Source organism: Fringilla coelebs (genome assembly GCF_963513975.1).
Source record: "Fringilla coelebs genome assembly, chromosome: 1".
NCBI lineage: Eukaryota > Metazoa > Chordata > Aves > Passeriformes > Fringillidae > Fringilla > Fringilla coelebs.
The window spans coordinates 20,770,804-20,792,023 of record NC_140028.1 but is presented as its reverse complement, the minus strand read 5'-3'; the positions used below and the strand labels follow the sequence as shown (position 1 = coordinate 20,792,023).

The 21,220-nt window shown below is 34.8% G+C and overlaps 1 protein-coding gene across 18 annotated transcripts in view; it reads left to right on the top strand.

Annotated features, from left to right (window-relative positions):
• Nucleotides 1–21,220, top strand: part of RIMS2 (regulating synaptic membrane exocytosis 2) — a gene marked incomplete at both ends in the record, with an annotated part of 444,787 nt that overhangs the window by 321,700 nt on the left and 101,867 nt on the right. The gene's annotated exons all lie outside the window — the stretch shown is intronic.

The window sequence follows — 21,220 nt, the reverse complement described above, 5'->3', positions numbered from 1 at the left end:
GGCTGTATAGATGACATCCCTGCTGAATATTTTAATTGAAATTTTCAATGTCCTGATTTCAACTGGAATTTAAATGTCCTGGTTTTATTGTGGAGCTGTAGAGCAGAAATCTAAGCACAGAGCAGTTTGCATTGCACTGCATTGATTATAGCCTGAATTTCTCTAGTAACAATACCTCCCTAGAAACAATTATTTTAAAATTGCTATTACATGCTAGTTAAACCTAAAGTCAAGTAATTCAATGAGCTATATAACTGAACATAAACTTATACATGTAATGAGAGGACTGGAAAGAATTCTAGAAACAGAGAACATGAAAAATCAATAAGCAATCAAAATCTGAGCCTTGAAAAACAACACTATATTACATCACATCAAAGCTGTTTAATAAATAATTGACATTTAAATTAAAGCAGGCATATGTTATATCAGTAATTCAGTTTGACACTCTTCAATATTATTACTGTTGTTACCCTCATGAGCTTTGTCACAAAAGAAAGCTGTGGTTCTTTATTAATGACATTAAAAATATATTGGTGTTTCTTATCAATAATAGCACATTCACTGTTGTTCTCAACAGTACTCTCTAGTATTTAAATGTGCTCTAAGCAACTGTAGGTACCAATGGGAAATGTCTTTCTTTTTGCATTCTAACTACTCTGAAATCCAGGTTAAAAAAGCATATTATCTGGCAAATTGAGGATATTTTGTTTTCCAAACTGAAAAAGCATTTGCTTTGTTTCCTCTGCTCTTTTTTAGGTACAAGTATTTCCACTAGTTTATGATTAGTCTACAATTTTAAATATGGTGTTTAAGAATGGAGGCTTGGACTTTATTCCCAGATAAACTAAAACAAAGCCAAGCAGGAGATTTAAACTATTATCTACCAATATCTGTCTGTTTTCTCTGCTTTGCTACTTATTTTCTGCTTTCCAGTGCTTAAAAATTTAGTAAGAAATTGGTGACAAAGAACATTAAGAGCTGCATATGAGCATCATTACTTGCAGAAAGATCTCATTGGAATTAGCTAGAGATATAAATGAAAAATAGCACAACAATTTATTTGATCTTTGATTCACTAAAAAAAATAATTTCTGCCACAGACTGAGGGTTTGTATGTTATGGTGGATGTCTTTTGTTTGATGTTTTTCTTTTATTTGAACAGCTTGTAACAAAGCATGCGTGTTTTTGTCTTGCTTTTTCTCCCTCTCCCATCCCTTGCTTATCTAATGCAGCAGGAGCAGAAGAAAACAAGCGTGCTGGAGTTGAGGAGGCAGAGGTTGAGGCAGGTCTGTCTGGCCACAAGTGCCTATCTCCTTTAGATATGTTTTCCCCTGAGTATATAGGGAAGCTTTACCAGCCAGCTTGTAAATATATCGAACATAAAAACCCCAGAGAATATATAATTTTATGAAAGAACAATACAAAGAAATTAATTGAGTTTATTTGTCAGCTGTGAATGCTTAAAATAATTCAATGTGAAAAAAGGTACCCAACTATTTCACTCTTTTAATCCTTTTTTATGAAGTTACTCTGTCACTGTGCTCAAGTAACAACCTTAGCAGATCTGGGTGGGTACCTCTTAGATGTGGTACAGTCTACTTTGCATTAATAATTTTTACATGCAGGGAAGTAAATTTTTTTGTATCATGGCAGTTTTTTTTCCCTTAGTTTGTGTAAGCAGACTGATGCTGGACAAAAATAGTAGGCAACTGCATTAGGTGGAAATACTTCAACCATTTTCTGTGATGTCCTCCGTCCTGCTTGGAGGACAGTTGTTAGTGTGATGACAACTGACAGTTCATGATCAAATCAAACAGTTGGAAATACTTTTTTCCGCTCAAATACAATGTGATTAAAACATAAATTTAACTTCTAACTTCAGAAAACACCCAGTACAGGTCCAAAGATACACAGAGATCTAAAGATATAATTTCTCTCTTCAGTTTCCTTTTTAAAGGAAGAATCATAAATGCATACATCTGCATTTACATGCCTTGTTAATAGGTTACATTCTGTTGTCCACAATTAATTAACAGTTAATAATTGTCAAAAATGGTGGAAGCCTGATGCACAAAAAAAAGAGTTGATCAAGAAACACATTTAGTACTAGCTGGTAGGAAAAATTACTAGCTTACAAATGTATACCTAAGATGCTAACTGCTGCTTAAAAGTGTAAGTGTCTGAATCCTGTGCCCTGAACCCTCTTCCCATTGTTATTGAAGAGAAGAAAATGCAGATTAGTATTTTCTTCTATGAAGAAAAGTCAGGAGTAATTACTGTGATGGGATTCATTACTTGTTCAAAACTCTGGATACTAGAGTAATTTCATAATTTCAGTGCTGGAAAGCAGGTTTACTTTTTTTTTTAATTTTAGTTCTTACTTAGGCGTCCAAAGCGTCCTTTAAGATCTTTGCCTTCCCATTTTTTCTTATAGTACAGTTTACTTTCTTATTGCTTTTGTTCTGATTCTGTCTCTGTGCTGTTCAGTGGGGTGTGTGCTGTGTGCTCCTCTCTCTGTGTGTTTTGTGGTGACTCAAGCCTAGTGCATGGAGTTTTGCTTGCATAGCTTGCAACAGATTTGTGTGTGCTTGTAGTTACATTGTTCTTCATAGTACCTGTTCCAACTGTTAATCATCATTGTCTGTTTTTAATGTTGTAAAGACTGTGAGGAAAAACATCAAACCCCACCTGTTAATGGGCGAAAAGGCAAGTTGATTATGATATTGCTTATGAATTGTGGGTGCTTGAGAAATTTAATTTATTTTTATGCTGCATGTGTGTGTATTGCTTAGTTATACTAGCTCAAAATTAGTAAATTCACATATATTCAGTTCCAGTGTGTTGTTTTGCTTCTTGGATATAAATATTTTGAACTGAGGTTTAAAATTATTTCTTGGAATCAAAACCTCCAGATGTTTATGCTTTTGCAGCTAGCTGTATTACCGAAGGTATAGTTTACACTAGGCTGGTATGTGATCAGGTTGACTATGGAGAGTTAAGGGGGTAGGTTTATATTTCGTATTTTGAAATTCCTAGGCTGCCTTGCCATAAGAGGCTAAATACAGTTTGCAGACACTTGCAAAATTGTCTGCATTGTCTTCCACTTTTTACCAGGTCTATATTCTTTTATATTGTTTGGATACATATTTTAAAAGCTTGGCACTTTTTAATGTGACTAGAAAAAATTGACCGTTTTAATAATCATATACTTCTAGAGAAAGGCTTATGTTATTAGCAATCATTCTATTGTCTAGTCTGCAGTCCTCTTTGATGTTCTTTTCTAAATTCTGTAGAAATAAGCTTAATTCAAAGTGCTGAAATGTTAACATGGAGATTTAGATTTCTTATCAAAAAATTAGAACAAGAAAGTCACAATGAACAACTGTAGCTTACTTTGAAATTTTATTCAAGTTCATGGTTCTAAATAGCTTTGATAATTTTGAAGAAGTATATTACTACTTTTCCATGTAATTCTAAGACCTTATTACATGTATATTTTGTGTCATTGGTGTCTTCTGCAAGTGAATGAAATATAAACTAGTTAGTGTTCTGGATTTATTAAAATTTGGGTATTCACTCTTACAGTTCCATCTCTCCCAGGAGCCTACAAGGGGTACAGACCCAGTTACACTGTTATGGACCATTCCTAGCTGTCTATTCCCCAGAAAACTTAGCAGAGGGAATACAGATGTCAGGAGTGCAGGGATTCTATTTTGCCTGTGCTAGTTCGTTGTCTGGGAAGGACAACCACAGCATTTTTACTGCCTCTTATATCAAGTGTAGACGAGACCAAATGGAGTGCCTTTGCAGAGAAGGAGCAGTCTGAGGGGTCATCTCACTTGTTTTGGTGGCTGTGCCAGCATAATCCTGAACAAATTCAGATCTGGGAATCTGCTGTTGTAACTGTAATCCATGCTGCTTACTGGATAGTTCATTGTCATACTTTTAATATCTAAATTCCAGTCGTAGTAAGATTGAAGGCTTTTGCCACTGACCTGACAAAGCTGACAAAACAATTAGCAATGATTTAGTCAGGCTAAAGTTAGTTTTGTTCTTGGTTTATCTTCCACTCCTTCAACAAAACCATTATTTTATACACTTATAAAGCCTGAAAGATGTATATTGCACAATAAACTAACTACTGACCTCTATTTAGATAGTTTGTTTCATACTTATTAAGTACTCTAAGGTGTCCATTTTATGTTTTATAAGATTTTTTCTGCAGAGCTCTTGTGTTCCAAAAGAATGATCATTGTCTACTATTGAATTTCAAATATTTATTACCCAAACTGTCTTCCTTTTCCAATGTTCCTGAGCTCTTTTGCATTTCCCTTTCATGTATTTTGTATGACATCTTTTGATCATTTGAGTTTGTGGGAAAAGGATCCAGGTAATTCTGCCCTATACTGTCTTAATTTAGGGTGCATAGAAGATGATGTAGTTACCAAAGCAAAATTTTAAGTGTTTCATAGTCCCTCACTCTTCAGAATATTTTATAGGATTACATTACAGCTTTGTCTGTATTACGGGAATTAGGAATGATTTGCAGTTCTCGTCTCCCAGACCAAGAAGTGTCTAGAGCATATTTGTGTCTTGAGTTTATAGCAAGACAAGACCCAAGCCTTTGAGTCCTGCCCTTTCTGTGCACTCTGGTTTCCCCATGCACAGGAGTCCCCCTGCTCTGTGAGCAGTCTGGACGCCTGAAGGAATAGAACTGAAACTATCCTGTATTCCAGATTATTCTAAACTGTTGTACAGTTTAGACACAATCTAAAGAGTTTAGGTGACTGAAGGGCAAACTAGGCAGAATAGAGGGACTCCAGTCAAGGAAGTGATGACAGATGGACCTGCTGAACTGACTTGCAGAAACAGTGTTCAAATACACTTTTTTGAAAAACAAGCTAATTCCTGTCAGGCCAGAGGGCATTCTCATCTTGATGGCTGCTCTGAGCATCTTTTCCCATTCTAAGATCATTTGGATTTGTGGAATTGGGGCCTGTGCTTTGCTTGAACTACTGAACATGACTGCTGTGAGTCTCCTAGGTGCTTTCTCTTCTTCTGGCTCACTGACTCTAGACTTCACTGAGACCACAACAGCTTCTGAATTTTGCATGAGAAATGATACTGGGTGTGTTTTACGTGGGCTGTGAGAATACTTAACATATTCCTATGTGTTATGAGTACCTAGAGAAACACTGCATTTTAATTAAATTCTAGTTCAAGCAAAGTAAGGTTTAAATAAAGACCTGGTTAGATTGTGCTAGTTGTAGACAGGCACATAACTTCAATTTGCATGCTAGGAAAGGAGTGAAATTAGAGTACAATACAATAGCACAAACCAGGAAAAATAAAGTACCAGTAAAATGCTCTAGACTGAAGAACCTACATTCTGCTAAAATTCCTTATGATATAGGGGGCTATTTTACAAATTTAGCTCTAAAACTGCCAGGGAGGTGTTACAGATGAGAAAGAGTCTGGCTACTAACTTGTCCATAAATACCTTCAAATTTTACTTATAACAAACTTGAGTTCCCATCTTTCAAAAGTACATGGCAATACCACATGGCATTTCTAAGACTGGTATGTGACAATGGGATGTCATTTTATCTGCTTGACAAACATAGTTTGTCTTGTTAATAACCTAATGTTTCCGAAGTAATGCAGAAGAATGAAACAGGCAAAGAGGCCTTTTGGTGCAGAGAGTATTTGCATGTAAAGATGCATGTACAATTTGTATGCAAATTTGAGCAATAAGAAAACTTTTATGTTATTAAGTAGTAGTAATTGACATTCAGAAAAACCTAGAGCTTTCTGAAGAAAGAAATCTGTATTTTTCATCTTTGTGTAAGCAGTTTATTGTATTTTTTTATTGGTTGGTATTAGTGCTTACATCTATTGGCTTAGTTTCAGACCCGTTTTGTGAACAGAATGACTTTTTTAGTATTTAGAATGGTTCCATAAGCTTCAATCTTAGCTGCATCTTAGCAACTGTGATTGCTGGCAGAGCTTTTCTTTTTTGTGTATGTTTGTGAGAGATATATAATCATATAATACGAAATTATCTTTCTGCTTATAAAATGTTTGAAGGCTTACTATGAGATTGCATCTTTTTCAATAAATATAAAAATAACATGGAAAGAAAATACTAAACCCTATATCAAGCAAAACCTTACCTTCTGCATTCTGCAGAGTGAATTTGTAGGCTGTTGACAATTCCTTGAATGCACAGAGTATTCCCTGACATCCAGGGCATGGAAACGCAAACTGAGGAGACACTATGGAAAAGAGGTGTAGAGCAGGGGCTTGTACTTTGCTCCATGTTTATTTTGCACATTACTTGTAATTTTCTGGGTTTTTTAAAAATTCATTATTAATTAAATTCTGGTGATATTTTGATTTTTATTGTGTTTACTTTTTGCAGCAGTATGAGGATTGCCATACCGGCTCCTGACTAAAAATCGATGTAGCCCAGTGTCTGGTCTTCAGTAGACCAGGTGTGGATGCTGAGGGAAAGGGAGATAAGCAGGACAAATATTCCTGTACTGGGAATAGTGCGGCCAGCAGGAGCAGGGAGGTCATCCTTTCATCCTTCCCCTGTACTCAGCAGGGTCACACCCTGAGTGCTGTGTCCAGCTCTGGCCCCTCAGTTTGGGAAGGACGTGGAGACGCTTGAGCGTGTCCAGAGGAGGCAACGAGGGGGGAGAGGGGCTGGGAACACAAACCCTGTGAGGAGGGACTGAGGGAGCTGGGGGTGTTTAGCCTGGAGAAGAGGAGACTCAGAGGTGACCTTATCACCCTCTACAACTCCTGAAAGGTGGTTGTGGTCAGGTGGGGGTTGGTCTCTGTCCAGGCAGAAACTGACAGAACCAGAGGACACAGTCTCAAGCTGTGCCAAGGTAAATATAGGTTGGATCTTAGGAAAAAGTTTCTTATGGAAAGAGTGATAGAGTTCTGGAATTCTCTGTCTGGGGTGGTGGTGGAGTCACCATCCCTGGATGTGTTTAAGAAAAGACTGGATGTGGCACTGGGCGCTATGGTTTAGTTGAGGTGTTAGGGCTGGGTTGGATGGACTCGATCTTGGAGGTCTCTTCCAACCCAGGGATTCTGTGAATTCTATGAATTCTGTTCAAGTGCGTAGTGAAGCTTATCCAGGATCCTGGCTGCCCAGTCTCCTATGCCTTGTGCCTCAAGAATCTGTATAAACAACAGTGGTATCTTTGCAGGGTGTCTTCATCTTCTTCATAGGTTCTCTGTGCTGTTTCTTCCCCCTTAAATCAGTCCTTTCAAAATGCCCCGGAATGCTTCTGCAAACGAGGGACTTGGGAGAGCTGTCCTTCCAGATGTCCCAGAGAAGCCCATTGAGAGTGGCCCCGCTCCAGCACAGCCGGCCGTGGTGCAGGCATATAACCAGAAGAGGGAGCAAAGCTGCCGTATTTTAAAAACATGAAAAAATGTGAAACAAGCAACTCCTCCCCATGCCCCAAATGGTACTGGAAAAAAAAGTCTTGATAGTGGCTTACAAATAATATATTTGTGTTATTTAAATATTCTTTACTAAATATTAATGTACTCATGTTTAATGTAACATTAACTGGCTGTTTTCTTCTCAGCCATTTGGAGTATTAATTTTTTTTCTGGCATTTCTTCATGTTTTACAAATCCGTTGTATTTATAAAAGTAGCAACATGTCACTCTGATTTTTATCTAAAGATAGGCTATGACTTTACTGATTGCCATTTCAGCAAGGGCTCTCTGGGACCTTGCTTGAGTATATCTAAAATTTTTATAAAAATAATCAAGAGAAGATTACAATCCATTTATTCCCCATATAGAGGAATCCACTAGTAAAAAAATTAAGATATAATTGACTGAATTTGCAGATAGAGATTATTATAAGAAGAGACTGCTACTGGACTAGACTTAAGTGATTTACAGTTACAAATAATGAATGTAGCCTTGGAGCCAGCTTGAAGAAAACATTCTGGAGTAAGGAATAATCTACAGTGCATTATTATGTTTTTATTGTTATTAACAACAATATGAAATGTAGATATGTTGCAGTACTTTTTATTGCTGACCTGATGATTTACATTGAAGTTCTTTTAATGTATTCCAACTGCAGCCTCAGGAAATGAAGCTCAGGATTTGGGTATTGGGGTTTTTTGGTTTGTTTTTTACTTTGTTGAAGAATGTGCATGTAGTTCAGTAAGAAAGGTGAAATCAAAACAATAAATAATTAAGATATGTCAGAAATTTTATTGGAACACTATTAATTAAAAACCATTATATAAGCCATTAATGAACAATTTGTTTATTTTAAAATTGTATAAAATTTCTTAACATTCATTGGTTGATTTGGCACTAATTTGCAAACTATTTTTCACGTGAAGGTTGTGTGTATATATGTGTGTATGTGTCCCTGCCTTTATACTGTCCACACTTTGTCAGCACTTGGGGCAATGTTTGAAGAAGCGTTTAAGATTTTTGAAGGAAAGACAGATCATCATGTCTCAGATAAATGCCTTGATCTCTAAGGTACAGAAACATTCTGTAAAGTCTTCTTCCAGTGTATGGAGAAAAAGATGTAGATCAACTGTTACTTTGACAAAAGAGGAAGCTAGAAGATTACATCCTCAGGTTGGCTATGGGTTACCTGGGGAGGCAGGAGGTCTTGTTCTCTATTTGTCAGAAAAAGACTACGTGTGTTCCTACTGTGTTCCTACATGGGTTATTTTTGGGTACTGGATAAGTCTTCCTGTTACATCAGGGTAGGGAAGCATCAACACTGTTTTAACAAGGCACCTGAAGGTTTCTCTGGTGTAGGAGCATCAGCAGTCTGGCATAAAATCTTGATTGCTGACTTTGTGTCACTTCGAGTTGGCCTTGATGCCATTAGCAGCACACTGGTGCTGCAAGGTGGGACTGGACTCATTCCAGATACAATTTAGTACATCTGGGAGGATTTATACATCATGGTTTGAAGCCATTTGCTTTCCCCTAGTAGAGGTTTGACACACTGGAAATATTTCTCTCTGTGTGAGCTCTAGAGACTGATGTCTCTTTAATTTTCTTGGGGACCTTGTTTCGTAAAAAGTAAAAATTTTATGCCATGAATTTAGTCCTAATTAATTCTTCTTCTTGCATTCTTAATGCATAAGTTGAGATCTTGAGTATATGATTCAAAACAGTTTCTCATCTTTTGACAGTTTATCCCACAGTTTTAATGACTTCTTATTGTGCTGCATTGGTTTAAGAAGCACTAGCCGAATCCACTTTTGACTGATTTTTACAGCAGTTGTCACCATATATTATTAATAACATAATTTCTTTCTGAGCATTCTTCATATAAAATCAAAAATAGAAAGAAGTTCTGAGTACTTTTCATTTGCAAAAAAAGATGACTAAATTAAGTATGTCCTAATGAAAAAGTGAAGACTTTATGATAACCTAATCAAGTCTAAAACTAGAAATGCACTGATAAAAATTGGTTCCCAGAAATGTTAGGTGCTGAAAAAAAGACAGAAGCTGAAGTGGATTTAATTAAAAAATAATAATAAAAAAAAATCTAGTAAAAGAGAAAATATATAAAAATATTTCAAGTGGAGGATAGTTGTGAGAAACTCTATTACTCTTTGTAGTATAGAGAAAAGAAGAGAGGAGGTTAGTATTGGCATAAGAAAAGTCCTCATCATTAGTGTCTGGTATTTTGCTGCATCATCTTGTACTTCTGCAGTTTGCTGCATCATTTCCAATTCAACTGCAACATTCCTGGTGCTAAGCTGGCATGGTTAGAAATTCAGAAAAGCTGTATATGTGCAACTATTCTTCTCATATATTATTTCCACATTTTTAATATTTTTCATATTAAATATTCCAAACCAAAGTGTAAGGAATGCTGAGGTGGTACCTGACACTGTGTACTGGAGCACACCACGGCCCCTCTCCCAGGCAGCACAGGTGAGTGTCATTCTCACAGAGAATGGCACAACACCAAGTGTCACCCCAGCTGCATCATTCACTGTGGTGTGCAGTGCTCAGCAGTAGGTGCAACAACTCAACCTAAAGAAACAACTGCATTGAAATATTTTCCATTTCATTCTAGTGGGAAAAATCTGCATCAGGCACCTGTCAAATCCTTCTAGCCCTAAAGGTGCATCAGCTGGTTGAAATACTCTGGCTCAAGAATCCCATATTTTATGTAGTCTATATAAGATCTTTTTGTATAACTATTTAATAATTTTTCATCTCTCTTTATACATAATCAAAGCTGATTATCACAACAGATGACAGGATGAAGTTTATGTTATGGGAAGTGAGAGTGATAACAGGAGACTGATGATCTTGAAAATGTATGGTTTCTTTCAAAATGTTTACTATTTGACCAAAGTTGGCTTTGGTTGAAACAACAAGGGAATAGATGATGGCCCTTTGCCTTGGGGAAAAAAAGAGATTTTAGAAACTACATTGTGTAAAGTACATTATTAACTAAACTTACTTGTCTAACCAGGGAGTATATGGGCAGCACTGACATTTTGGCACTTTGAATAAGCATCAGGATCTTATGCTAGTTCCCAAACAGAAAGCTGTCCTTTAAGCTCTCCTTAAAACATATTTTCTCGTTTTTGTAAAACATGGAAATGGAAATTAAATTAGAAAATGCTGAAGAAAAGGTCAAATGTTTGGTTATATCCAATGGTTAAATCTATTTTTATTTCTCAGTTGAAAGAACAGCCATTATTAATCAAAAACTTGCAATGTTCTAGAAGTTAGTGAAGCTTTTCACTCGATCTGGAGTACTGCCAAACCCCATATACTCAATCTAAACGTTGTACTTAACTGCTGATAAAACTAAACAGCCATTTGAATTTGATGCTGATGTGCCATAAATATAACTGAAGCTATAGAAAAGAGGTCATTTGGAACCTTTTCTGAAAGTGTCGGCATACTCATGCTATGGCTTCCCTCAAAAACATATAGTAGCCTTTTTGTACATGTCTTCTTTTTTGTAATGCTGTTGGTTTTTCTTAAGGTTAACATGAGGCAAAACTATTTATTAAAAGAATTATATTTTAATTTGATTTTTATTTCCTTGCTCTTATCAGTTCAAATGTTATTACAGAGTGTTACTGAGAGGGTTAACTATTTTCTAGATGCTGAGCTCTCAAGGAATAATCAAGGTTTAGTAAAGCTTTTCTTTTGATAGGGAACTTTTTATAATAAGTGATTTTATCTTATTCTAAGTACAATCTCCGCTATTTGGCCTGAATTACTGTTAATGGTATTTTTTTCCTAGCAGTGACTATTCCTTAAATTAAAAAGTAGTTTTACTAAGGTCATTGAGTTTTTTGATTTGCTAGTTAAGAAGATACCTCTGGAGTCATTTGAATAAAAGAAAGGATAAATGACATCAGTAGATATTTTATTGTGAACTGTGTATATTCATAGAGAAAAAGAAAGAATCACATTCTTGCTAGGAATAATCATATTAAGATTTTATTTCCACGGTTTGGTAACAGAATGTTCTGTTTGAAATTTCTCATTTAGTACTCACTACACATGGTACTTCAAAGATTATAGAGTCTGTTTCAGCTTGCATATCTGTGGTGTCATGAAATCATTACAGTGACAAGTTACTAGAACCTGCTTTTCCATCCATTTCAAAAATCAAAGCAGCCTTTTATAGGACAGCAGCCTGTCATGGACCAACAACAGCCACAGAGAAAAGGCTGCAGGATGCATAGAGATAACACTTTCACAAGTTTACATTTTGAACGTTAGATATCCATCAGTTTTCTTGAAAAAAGAAAAGAACAATAATAATAAAAAAGTCATAGGCTAAAATACTTTGTGTCAGTTTACTTTGAATTGATAAGATTAAAAATGTTTTCCATACCTGTCTTATTCTCCAACACTGGCTATTTCTGTGACTGTAGCAAAGTAAGCAGGTTCTTAACAGCCCAAAGCAAAAACGGAGCTTGGAGTATTGGATCTCTCCTGTAAATTGGTGCAGATTTGGTTTTGCCATGTAATCCCAAAGGGTTTAAAACTGATAATATTTATGCTAACTACCTAGATTGTCAGAAGATAGAGAATTAAAGTGCAAAAGTGTAAAGTGTAAAAAAAAAATTGACAACCTCAAAATGTTAACAGCTCTCAGGTCTAGAGAATGTAGTTCTGTGGAGCAGTGTACATGATTCTATCTATAGCTCTTTTCCTGAGCAGTGACATCAGAAATGCCAATTTCAGATACAGGAATAATTGGTGCAAAAGTTCTTATTGAGGAGTTTAATCTGCCCAAATTAAAAACTTAATTTGAATCGTTCCAGATTTTGAAACTAAATCTGGCTTAGTTTTGGCTTAAGAATTAATTGTTAAAGACACTTTTCTACTTAAATTAGGCACACATGGTTGCTTGTTCAGGTTTTTTGCTTGTTTGTTAATTTATTTTGTTTGGTTGGTTATTTTTGTTAATTATATCTTTGCATAGACTTTTTTACCAAAATATTTCTAACTTCCTGTAAAACTTACAGAAACAGAATGATAATAAGAATCTATAGTAATAAGTTATATATATACTATTATCTATATATACATGATAAGCTATATATATACTGTAATCTATAGTAAGAAGCTATAGAATGTAGAACGCCGACTTTTAAAAATGGAACAAATTATTGTGTAAACAATCCCCTGTCTTTTATGCCAGTTGTTAAATATTAAAGACAGCAGAATATTTGGCAAGTTACATAGGTATTAACTTTCGGATAAGATGTTCTGTTCCAGAATGTTTAAGATGTGCAATTATTCTCTTCACCCCAGGCCTCTAAGAACTAATCTAAATTTTATTGTTAATGATAATACATTTGTTTAGATCAAGTTGTTCCAAATGATATTAGGTGTATTATAATGTAAGTTACATAATATTTCTGATTTTTTCTTTTGATTTACACTAGAAGTTACATGGGAAGACCAGCAGAAAAAGGTGAATGGTACAGTAACTGATGACAAACCATTGCCGAAAAAGAAACACCATTCTGAGACAGGTTTGTCAGGGTTTGGAAAACCACATGAAAGCATGAGACTATAAAACCACATTTCATGCTTTTGTAATGCGTGTGTGCTTTATGTACCTTATTTTTTCACTTTGGTGTGAAATATTTAGCATGTAGAGACCATTTAGATGACATAGCTCTGTTTTAGAATAGCCAAAATAGATCTGCTTTTGTAAACAATTGTGTTAGAATGCACATACATTAAAAAGAAGTGTTCTGGCACAATATTAGACATAGTTTGCTTTTAGTTTTGAATTTTGTTGTGACTTAATATATTTGTGCAAGCCTCAGGAACCCAAGTATAATCTATGCTGATTCTTATTTAGTTGACCAAACCAAGGTATCTACTGCATGTATGCTGAGAAAATAATCTTCTACAGACTTAAATCTGAAACCTTCTTTCACCATCACACATGGCAGAAATAATGTTCCATGTAATTTTTTATACAAGCTGCAGTTTATATCTCCATACTTGGAAATTCTCAAATCTAAAACCCCTCTTCTTTCCTCCATTCTGTACACAAATGCATTTCTGAAACTAAAAACTGTCATAAACTTTCTTTCACCCCAAATGGCAAGTTCAATTATTCAGCTTTGTTCCTACAAATGCATAGCAATAAAATGCTAGTAATAAAGCTAGTAATAATAATGCTGATGATAATAATAGTGCTGTTCTGTCACATTAATTTATACACTTGCAAAGGGCAAGCACACTTTAAGGAGTAGAGAAGATAGGGAGGAGAGAAGGAAGGGGAGGGGAAAGGAAAGAGAAATGGGATCTTTATATTGCGGGTTTCATTCTGTATTTAAAGATTGATCCAATCTAGTCAAGTCAATGGGATTTTTCAGTTGCAAGAATGCCTTGGTTCAGTTTTTTGTTGCAAATAACTCTATTGGGCATATTAGTGTTATCTCACTCTAATAACAACCCTTCTCCCAGTCACACAAATTAAAATTTACAAGATTGGCTGGCTGTGTCACCTCTTAAATTAATAATGTAATCTCACCTAAATAATAATGTAATGCTGATAATATCTAAATGTTTTGCTGAAGTTCAATGATTGTACAGCTGAAAGTGCAAGACTCAGAACTGAAGAAAACCAGCAAAATCTGTCTTGATTCTAACCTAGGAATTAGACAACCTAGCTGTAAAAGTCCAGATGTGCACTTGCATTTCCTGTTCCCCAAGTTTTTGATGCAACACAAGAAGTTACAGGATAAAACAAATACTGTTTATGAGAGTCAGGATCAGAATGTGATGTATCTTCTTTTCTAGCTGTTTTAACTGTTGCATGATAGATTCAAAGTACAATGTCTACACATCTGCACTGTTGTCTTCCCTGGGACAGTTGAGCAAAATAGTGCCCCTGCCCTGACTTTTCCCTTATGTAGTATCTAGGCAGGAACATTAACTCCATCTTCCAGCTGAGGTGGGCTTAGGACTCTGTTCTAGACAGAAAACTTTTTATAGTTATCGACAGTACTTTTAGGGCCACGTTCTTCATCTTTTAGAAAGAGGTAACATATTTTTTAGATGGCTGCTCTTGGGGTATTCTACATTTTGGAACATGAGTAAAATCTTATAATTGAAAGACAAAAACAGGCAGAAGAATAGAAATTAGAATCAAATATGAGCAAAAAAATAGGTTCTCACTTTACAGGTTCTCTGTATATTAAAATCTGATTTCTATCTATTTTTCTGTCAGGAACAGAACCACTGATCTCCAGTCAGAATTGGTTTGAAAAGACACAGTCACCATTATCAAAGTCTAGAATAGATAAAAAGTAAAAGTTGTGTTCTTCATTTTAGAGTCCTAAGTCTTTCTGTGAGGGCTGATGCCTGATAAGAGCATAACTTCTGTTTTAATTTACATTATCAGTAATGTCTTGTAATCAGTAATGCATGGGATGGTGATACACGAGGGAGAAACATTGAGGTGGTTCTGAACAAGCTGCAATGGGCCTCAAATAGCACATCCCTACATTCCTCAGATGCTTTTCCAAACTGAATCAAAACCAGAAAGCTTTATGTACTCCAGTGGTAGGAGGGGAGTAAGGCAACTTCCAGGACTGGCATAATCTGCTATGTGTGCACACTGCTGTTCCCTATAGACATCCCTGTATCATTTCAAACAGTTACCTTTCAAGGCATAGCAGTCAGGACATCTGGAAGGAGGTGCCACAACACTGTGTTCATATCTGGACGTTGAGCTATATTGTCTCTATGACCATGACCTAACAGCGATGCAGCCTGACAGAAGCTACTTAAGGAAGATTCAAATTCCTTGAACCCTTACAATCTGGGATTTACCCTCTGCACAGGACTGCACTTTCTTTCAGCTGTGAATGCTTTAATTGTTCTGTCTGCACAGAAGCAATACTAATGAAACTGTGTGCAGAGGGTGCAATGGAGGCAAGAAGGAATAGGGACACCTAATTTTTCCCTGTTTTGATTGCCTTTTCCTCTGTTGATGAGTTTTTTGATATGATCTGTTATGAAAGCTTATATTGTCTTTAAGTGCAGTTTGTCTGTTAAGAATTTAACCTAACCAGTGCCATGGAAATAGCCATGGCAGTAGTATAGCTAAGGAAACCTGGGAGAACAAATAGGCATTGATTACATGAGTACAAGAGTACAGAACTGAGGTCTGTGAGCAAATTGTGGAGTAAAAATGAATAGATAACAAAAGTAATTTCAAACCCTAGAAAAGCAACAGTAATACTGTACCTTGTAAAGCATTAATATTCAAGAAATATGCATGACTGGAAATGGGATTAGCAAATTTGTTGGAGGATGATTGAAGGATGATTAAATAACATAGCAAAATGGTTCTTGTGTTGCAGTCTTTATAATAGAAGATGATTAGATTTCTCTTCCTGAATATCAGAAACCAAAGGAATGGGTTTTTTTAAAGTGTAAACTCTAAGATCTGATGCAATTTGCAGAATTAGTGTTAAGCATATTTCAAAGACTCAATTGTATTTATGCAAAGATTTTGAAAGATTGGAAGGATAAAACTGTAGAATCGTAGGTAAGCATAGCATAAAAATTCAAGCCATATTTTGAATCTGTCTCCTTCCTTAAGGTGATGTCAGTACTCTGTCAGAGAATACTGCATTCTAGACAGCACTAAATGAAAAAGCATGAGAAACAGTTACTTGTTCATACCTGAGATTATTAAGTACCTTCAGCACTCACCACTGTGTCTGAGCTGTAATAGATGGTGTTTGAAAGAAAGTGAATAAAACTCTAGTCCTCTAATCAGATTTCATTTGTCAGTGAAAAGAAAAAAATTACAGCAGGCAAACATTTTCATGTGGTTTTGCATTTTTCTATATGAGGGCTTAAGAAGTTGGAAAAGAAGGTTGTGTGTAGAGAATGTGTTCTGTACTGATACAGATACTAGGCAGGATACTGGTTTCCTTAAAAAGCAATTATTTTCATTAGTATCATCTCTGGTGTCTTTTGAACACATTGAGGTAATTAAAATGGGAAATAGTTTAGGGTACCATGGCAGAAATACTCATTTCTGTTCCATTTCACAATCCAGAATATTGGAAGCTGAATACAACCTAGCAACCTGTGTCTCCATCCAGAGGTGACAATACAGAAGCTGCCTTTGTAGGATAGTAAAAAGGCAGTAATGGCTTTCACCTGTTTTTCCTACAGAGAGGCAGTAGATTTGATGGGCATTACCTGAAACCATCCTGTAATGGTTTCATTATCACTGGCTGTTGAGAACATTGCAATGTCATCAAATATCCAACCTTTGCCACAGAAACTTTAGATTTCCAAGGAGCAGCTAAGAACAGAAATGTGAGAAAGTGCTGACATATATTAATATTATTGAAAAAAAGGACACAGGGTAGTTAAAATGGATTTCTAAGTCTTGGACTGGAATTAAGTACAAATTGAGTGTCCTTGTAATTATTTTGGGGAAAGACATATTTCTGTAGTATGGAAGTAAAACAAAGTTTTGGAGAAATCATAGCAATGGTAGGTTAAACACATGATCAAGGTAATGTATGCTTACAAATAATAAGTCTTTAGATAGGTAGATTTGCTTTCAATTTAAAGGGAATCATGCTTATTTTTATCTGTGGATCATTTAAGTCTGTCTCCTGAGTAGGACTATGCCATGACACCTACACAGACAAAGACTTTCAGAATCTAATGTTATGTAATGAAAATTGTAGCTTATCTATTACCATTAATTCAGTTGGAGTGTGAAAACAGTAGTCAAAAATCATTCAAAACTGTGTTTATTTTAATAGAAGTTTGTAGTCAGAATTGACAGTATGAGAGATTGAAAATTATGAAGAGGGAGATATGGTTAAAAGTGGGTTGGAAAAGGCAAAGTAATGAGAGGGCAGGGGGTGGGGAGTAGGTGCCTTCTCAGGATTAATAATATTTCCAATCAAATGTGTAACTATAGTGCATTAATATTTTGAAGTGTTACTATTTTGTCTTCTCCCCCCTTATAAAAGTACCATGAACTTTATTCAGAGAAGCAAAACAATAAAAGCTCTCCCTTCTTAATTTAGTTTATCTCTTGAGACTTATGAAAAAGTTATGCAATCTACATGGTTTAATTTGAATTAGAGAGTTTATGATACTGAGAATATTTACAATTTCTTCTTCTGTTATTTTCTACCATTGTCTCTACTATCCTTGACTTTGGATAAGAGTAAGATTTTTCCTATTTACTGTTTTTACCCTTTGTGTTTTTTATATAGTGTATATTACATATAGTATAGATTATGTAATTGCAGATTTAAATGCATTGTTTCCGTCCTTCCTGTATTTTCTTTCTGTATTTTTGGGTAATATGTCAGCATACATCCAGTATACAGATGCTTTTTTGTGTGTATAGGTTTATGCTTTAAGGTAAAGAACTATAACTAAGGGGGAACTACCTCATTAAAAAGTTCAGAAGTGTGGGACAGGCTCTGTATCTAGTTGTGGCTTAATGCTTTTGGAGAATACTAAGTAATACTGATTTTATTCACATCTCAATGTGGTAAAATGGCCTTTTCATCTAAATCTTCCACTAACAAATATTGGTACTCTTAGCTTTTCTATCTACTCTTGTATGTATGTATCCTTATCATTGCAAAGTTAGAATGGTGTCAGGGGATATCTTCCCTGAGAGTTAAATTATTATATCAATCTTCAGGTCTAATCTCATCCAGATTAATGACATATAATTATGGAACATACAGACTCTATGGAGCATTTCTGTCTTAGAGTCTCTTCCGTGTTTTAAGATGATGCTTATTTGACTGTGCTATTGCAGATGGTATTTTATGAAGAGTGTCCAGAAATGAGACTTTACAAGTCTGAGCTTCTGTTTACAGTGAAAGATCTTTGGTTCTTGGGAAAAGATAAATACAAAATTAAAAAAACTGTTGAAGGAAAAAAAAAAGCACCCCGTAATTAACTTATGTCTTTCTGTCCTCTGCTGCTTGAAGAATTTTAGTTGGGTGTGTTTGCCATGTAAAGATTTTTTGAACACTGAGTTCCTAAATACTTCTCTTCAATGGGTGACATTACTTACAATGGACAGTTCTATGTCAAAGCATGATAAAGAGATGGTACTTATTTTGGGCAGGTTTTGGACTGAAAGTTTTTGTTACCTATTTACGTTTATTTATTGAGATTTTAATTTCTTTCTAAATCTGTATATAATAACCTTATACATACTACTCTCATACATTGAGATGAACAATTGGTGCAAATAAATGCTAGTTCCACAAAAAAGCAATAACTACAAATGGAGACTGACTATTGACATGATGTAAATTTAATGGAATTGGTGACATTGTTTTATTCTTGCATTTAAATATATTTCTAGCAAAAAGATTATTTTGTAGATTAAAAGCTACAGAAACAGAGAATTTTCAAACTATTGTTTGAGATTTGTGGCATGGCATCTTAATCAAGAGAAAAAGTGATTCACATAAGTCATACTGCTTTTAAAATAACCAGTCTGTTAGTACTTTCTTCTTCACATCATTATTTGAAAGAAGTTGGTGCATTACCATGCTACAACTTCTACTAATTCTTTAATATTTCCAACAATAAATACAGAAATATTATAATCCATTTATCTCAACAGATGAGGTAGCAGTTGATCAGGTATCCACAGTGACATTGCAACTATTATCCTTTTTTCCCCTCTGACTTCTATTAGAAATATTCTTCTAATATGTTTGATAAGTAAAAATCTAAAACTGAAAAATATTTGTAATTAAGAATGATTTTTGATTGCTACTTTGATATGTAAATATTTTTTTGATAACAAATACTTTGCATGAGGACTTTTAAAAAGGCTATTTTAAAAAAATATTGGTATATGTGACTGATATGCATGCAAATACTGGTAATTTGATTCTAAAATATTCAAAGAGAGTTTCCTTGCTATTCAGTTGTGTTTGTCTGGCATTACTAGAATACCTTGCATTATCTTACCAGACATGTTCCAAGTTTGGAAATAATGTGATTCAATACTTTGAAAGCTTATAGAGAAGGATTTCTCTTACTGTAGTACATGTCTCAAAGCTACTCATTCTTATGGATATTAAAAAAACCAAGGATAGTGGGGTCTTGGTAGAGACTTTCTAATAACTGGTTTTGCTATAGTAGGAATGCTCATTTCAGGGCTATAAAAAGTAATATCAAATGTTTTCAGAACATTTTGAATACTTTAGCTGTGTTTTGGTGGTGCTAATAATGATTTTTTTTTTTTTTTTTTATTTAGCACTTAGAGCAATGATAACTATATTATATTAGTATGAGTGTAACAGGACACAGAGAAGTATCTTTTTATTTGCTTATTTGTATTTCTTCCAATGGATCCTTTGTACTTGCCCAGATAAAAAAGTATTTATACTCCATTATTGTTTTTTTTACATGCATAACAACCTTTGTCAGAACTGGCAGCTGCTTTGCTTTCACACTACATATCTCATACATAACTCTAATGTGTGTTCATTCTGTAAGCAAATTTAATTGCCTAAAAATGCATTCTAATTATGTATGTTTCAAGCTGCTTGGTTTTGCAACAATTTCGGTGTCTTGGCATTTGATAGTAGATTAAAATATAATCTAACATTATAATATAAAATTGTTGGAGTATAGAAGACAATGGTTATCAGATGAAACTTGGTGTTGTCTTTAATTTTGTTTTACTGATTTATGTTGCTTATTCTTATTTTGAATTTTTTCAATGGTATCTTGATATTGACTATAAAATGATGATAAAATTACAGATACTTTTGTGGTGTGTAAACTTTCTGGACTTTATCTAGTATCTTCAGCATTAATAATTTATGAGCAGTGTTTTGTGACCTATTAGAAAACTGCATGTTGAAATTAGACCCGGTTTATAGATTTTTTTTTTCTATTTCTGATGATTTTTGGGAGAGAACATTTGTTCTGCTAGCAACAGTGGCTTCACAGTTCTTTGTAATTGTTATTACTTTTCAAGATGAATTCCTCCCATTCTTTTGCTACAAATAGATTTTCAGTACATAGCATGGCACTGTCCCTCAGATGTTTTCCATCTCTAAAATGGCAGTGTGCTTTTGAATGTGAAGTAACAACGTAAGTAATGAGATAGTTGCTTTGGCATTTGACTTGCATGCATTTGTAGTAACTTAGACTTGTGTGAGATGAGACCAACATTGCTTCTGAAAAAGTATCCTGAGCTGACCATGGGAGTTGATAGCTATACCTTCTCTTTTCACACGTTCTGTATTTTGGTCTTAATAATTTTGCCTTTGGCAGAGCATTACAATAATGCAGTCCTTTCCAGAGTGTGTTATGTGGATTCTGAAATGTCTGAGCTTGTACATACATTTGCAAAAAAAAAAAATTCTGTTTTGAGTATCTGAAGTTTGGTTCAGCATAAATGACAATAATTTAATAATTGAAAATCTAACAATAGAAGTCCCTTGAACATTAAACTGAGTGTTCAATACTAAAAAGAGAAAAATTATATTTTCATTCAAGTACATAACATTCAAAAAATGGAACAGTCATGAACAAAAGTATTTATGCTAGTTAACATACCTTTTACTATCCAGCTTTTTCTTCAGCATCATTACAGGGATTGACTTTGCTGTCAGTTATAACTTTTATTATTTCCTCAGCTTCTATACTA